This window comes from Poromitra crassiceps (assembly GCF_964638095.1).
Source record: "Poromitra crassiceps genome assembly, chromosome: 4".
Lineage (NCBI taxonomy): Eukaryota > Metazoa > Chordata > Actinopteri > Beryciformes > Melamphaidae > Poromitra > Poromitra crassiceps.
Genome location: NC_139626.1, coordinates 4191052 through 4196051, shown reverse-complemented (window position 1 = coordinate 4196051; position 5000 = coordinate 4191052). Strand labels below are relative to the sequence as shown.

At 42.7% G+C, this 5000-nt stretch overlaps 1 protein-coding gene across 1 annotated transcript in view; it reads right to left on the bottom strand.

The window, feature by feature from the left end:
- The window catches only part of nrg3b (neuregulin 3b), a gene marked incomplete at both ends in the record, with an annotated part of 395235 nt that overhangs the window by 34811 nt on the left and 355424 nt on the right, over positions 1–5000 (bottom strand).

Below are 5000 nucleotides of genomic sequence, written 5' to 3'. Positions count from 1 at the left end.
TTTTTACTTGTGTTTAGATGCTGTAACCGCTCAAAACATTGGCTACAGCAGTATACATCACCAGAGACTGCTTCCATTAGAACAGCCAATAAACACTTTGAGACACCTTGCTCAACCAATCCAGTGAGACTGACTATGCTCAACCAATCCAGTGAGACTGACTGTGCTGGAGGAATTTCTCTGCCCCCCCCCCCCAATGTCATACATGACCTTGAGCTTGCACCAACCTCCTCTGACATTAGCCCAAGCCGTCACATCGGGCGCCCGTGTTGTGCTGCGGGAGATTCCCTGCCTACCAACACGAGGGTCACAGGTTCAAGCCCCTGTGTTGGTCGGGTGGAAAGCCGAATAGTTCAGAGAAGGGAGAAGCCAGCACTCCTTAATGTCTTTTCGTATGATTTAATATCCTCAAGCCTGGGCAGCAGACAACGGACGTTTCAGTCAAAGACCTTCCTCAACGCCTTCCTCAACAGACGTTTCAGTCAAAGACCTTCCTCAACGCCTTCCTCAACAGACGTTTCAGTCAAAGACCTTCCTCAACGCCTTCCTCAACGGACGTTTCAGTCAAAGACCTTCCTCAGCGTTGAGGAAGGTCTTTGACTGAAACGTTCGTTCTCTGCTGCCCAGGCTTGAGGATATTAAATCATACGCAAAGACATTAAGGAGTGCTGGCTTCTCCCTTCTCTGAACTATTTGCTTGCCCTGCACCCAGTGAGTTTTGAATCGATTTTGAGTGTGCTCACAACCTGTGTTTTTCAATTGGAAAGCCGAATAGTGCCTCCTCTGGTCGGTCAGGGCACCTGTGCGGGGGGAGGGGAACTGGGGGGAATAGCACTATGTGCTGCTGGTGAGAGTCCTCACTGTCAGGTGAAAAGAAGCGGCTGGTGAATTCACATGTATCGGAGGAAGCATGTCCTTAGTCTACTGTCCCCAGATCGGTAGAGGGGTCAATGACTGGGGACAGCTTAGCAGGAGGAATTGGCCAAGTACAATTGTGGAGAAAACTATTAATTATTAATTATTATTATGATTATTATTGTTGTTGTTGTTGTTGTTGTTGTTGTTGTTATAATAATAACATCACCACCTGACAACTGCAGGAAAAGTGCAGAAAACATCGTGGCAAGTCTTGTGTAAATGTGGTTGTCTGCCCAAGTGTGTCACCATCCTGCATGAAACAGTTCCTTCACTGGCTGTTGAAGAACATGAGTCTGGGCCTCATAAGATCTGCACGGGGACACAAGCAGGCATGCTGCTTGTACCCTCCTTTCCCCTCTGTGTTCCATCAACACATCACAGGTGTTACACGTGGTGTCATTGAGTTCCATCAACACATCACAGGTGTTAGATGTGGTGTAATTGAGTTTAAACGGGAAGGAAACCTCTTTAATATCAGAAAGCTTCTGCCAGAGACCAAGATAACATCTGAACACATCCTGGCGTTACAATAAGTGGATAGCTCAGAGGCACCACCAAACTGCCCACTCAGCGCCTGTGAAGAGGAGCCAGCGAGAGGGTGTGACTTTGAAGTCCAGTACAGCAGACAGCCTGAGGGAGTATTGTACTGTAGTAGTGGCCAGTTGCTACACAGACATGTACATGTATGCAAATGTAATGCTGGTAAAAAGCTTTTGACGCTTTGATAACTTTGACCCTATTTCGGGTTTTACGTCTCATTGTCTCAATTAAATAATGGTATCAAATGACGAGGCAGACTGTAAATCAGTTGTGTTTGTCGGCATGCTGCCATGTTAGAGCCAGCTGACCCACAGTTAACTTGTGTTCATGCATTACCTCTGCATGCTGGGCCTGATTACACTCTGACACTAATGTTATAATACAATAATGCGACACTTTGACACCAATGTTATAATACAATAATGCGATACTTCCGAGCGATAGAGCGGACTACTATCTCATGACTCGCGTCCACAAAATGAACGTGGGGGAACGCAAAAGTGACAATAACTGTCTTTAAGCGGCATTTTTACGAACAAACAGAGAGGCTGCCTCCACTTCTCCTCTATATCAATGAAAGACTAAATCAATTTGTCACTTATACTGTATGCTGAAGTGAACCTTCCAGCTGTTACCATCAGTGCAACTGGCCTCTCAACAGCTGCAACTTTTAAATAGCCTGGAAATATATCTCCCCCCTCTGCCACACCATCAGGCCTGAAGTGGAGTACCACCTGACACAAGCCTCAGCCTCTTTGGTTTGGATAAGAAAGATTTGTTCCCATCCCAAAACAAATACCTGGATAGAAACTTAAAGAATAGCTGTCGACAAGGCAACATGCCTTTCGACCCTGCTGTACGGCTGTAAAGGCATAGACAACATACAGCCAGTATACTATGAAACGGCTTTTCATATCTAATGCAAGACTACCAGTGTTGGGCAAGTTACTTTCAAAATGTAATATACTACATATTACTAGTTACTTTCATTTGAAAGTAATAAGTTACTTTACAATATTACTTTCTGTGTAGAGTAACTTGATACTTATTACACTACTTTCGCATTACTTTTACCAAAACAACAGCAGCAGCAGAATGACATCGCCGCCCCGGGAACCATCCCGAAAATTATTTCAACCGCCTTCAAGTCGCAGTGTAAACAATCCAAAATTCTAAATGTTATCCTTTTCCTTTGTTATTGTCATCTATAGTGGTTATTTGCATAAAAACACAGATTGATTAGGAAATTATTGTATCTTTTTTAAATATGTGCTTTGATTTAATAAAATGTAACTCAATTTGTAACTTGAGTTACTTGACAAAGTACAGTAACTGGTATATTACTGAAATCCTATAAGTAATACGTTATATTACTGAGTTACTGCTAAAAGTAATATATTACATGTAATATGTTACTTTTGTAACGAGTTACCCCCAACACTGAAGACTCCTATAACACTCCAACATCATCATCCAGCGTCAGCTATACTGGCTAAGACACGCTGCATTGACATCAAGGACATCAGCGCCCTTACAAGTGCACACCATATGGCCAGCCACTGTTATGCCTCTAGGCCAGATTTGATTCTTCATTCTTTATGATGACCAGATTTAAGTATCCATGAATGAAGCATCAAGCTGGCGTGTCTGAGAAACATCATGATCAAAACAGCATGATACACAAAGCGACAGCTATACAGCTACTATAAGAAATGAAAGAAAAGAAAACAGATCACATCCAACGCCAAACACGGCTTTTAAGTATTATCACATTCTGTCTTGAACGCCGAATGTCACATATTGGACTTTCCTAGTTATCAAAAGATCGATTGCTAGCGTGGAAGCGGAAGTCATAATAATCAAAGTTAATCAAACCTACAGGAATACCATAAACAAGTATGCAGCAGATAAGCATGAATGTGTAGCTGGAGTAGTCTGGAGCCGATAAACAATCTATTGGTTATGTCTGGATGTCCATCCAACAAAAAAATCGATCAATGCCAATTCCCATTTCCTCTAATGCATCCACCCACCTGCAATAGCATCTGCAACTGAACTCATTTAGTTCCCAGATTAAAATCACTGAACTGAGGAGGGTTGTTGTGTTTAGGCTTTGCATTCTGTTTTGCCATGTCTTCCCCTTCCCCCCATATTTCTGAGAGCAAGTGTGTCAAGCGCAGACAATCAGTGAAGCCAGGTTATTGGAAAACCTCCCAGCATGCAATGTACTGTAGCCTATGTGGTATGTACAGGATATTGATTGATTGATGGATTTGTTTTATTCATTGTGTCATGCACTTTTGACAGTGCCCAGCCCACACGGGCTTACAAGAGACACAAAATACAAAATATGCAATACAACATATACGCCAGCGCTATAGTGGTGCAACTAAATCACAATATAACATTCTCCTAAAACAACAAAACAGATCATTAAATCACTTTCTAAACGGAACATTCTGCCTTTGCTCCCAATTGAGAGGAAGGCAGAGAAGACGTGAAAGCGAAGAGTGTGAGATGCATCCTTTCCCTGTGTGTAGGCGGCAAACGTGTGGATCAGTGTGGGCGCTGGTATATTCCATCTGGACCGGGAACAGTGTGTCACTATGGTCTGATGATTAAGTCACCAAAGATTTGCTAAAACATTCATAATAATAATAATAATAATAATAATATCTGTTTTGATACAATGCTACGGCCGCTCGTGACCAAAGGTGACACCAACACTAAGAAAATAACAAATCTCACTCCAAGATGATCAACAGAGGTTAAAATGATCATATGGCACACCACTCAACGAACAAGGACATTTGCATCGTCTCTTACTTCATCGGTTGCATTTCTTTTGTATTTATATACTGTAGGCGCTCAGATTAATTGCTTTAGAAACCCTGGTGAAGGCCACATGCCGGAACACAATTGGTTGTATGAATAAATCTTTGTTTTAAGTCCTGCAAGCATGGCTGAAATGTCCTCAACTGGAGAGTCGACCAGCGGGAAGCGAAGGTCTCTTGGGTGACGCTTGTGACAATAGACCCTTCTCACAGGGGCCATCTTGTGTCGAAAAGGCAGGGTAAACACAGGTGCAAGCAAAACACTAATGAGGGTTTCCAACTTCCATGATTGGAATTTGGAAACCCTCATTAGTGTTTTACTTGCACCTGTGTTTATTCTGCCTTTTCGACACAAAATGGGTCCCATGAAAAGGGTCTATGAAGGTTAAAGACAGACAAAAATGGGTTTGTTTTGTGAGTTAGATGCCACTTAATTGGCCACTATGCCGATTTTCAACCAGCTTTGTATCGTTACTAAATCACTAGTATATATGCAAATGAACAATGTCTAACTTCCCTCCATCTTGCCTGGGCCCGAGAGCTCCCCGTTCAGTCACACAACTTCCTGGTCCAAATGATGTCATCATGATGTCATGTGGAGCAGCGGCCATTCTCTCTCTACTCACGAGTGTCTTGTCAGAATTGTTCATTCTCTGTCTGTCTTTTCCTCCCCCTTGGTTTTTATAACTGTCATACTGTTAACTGTCA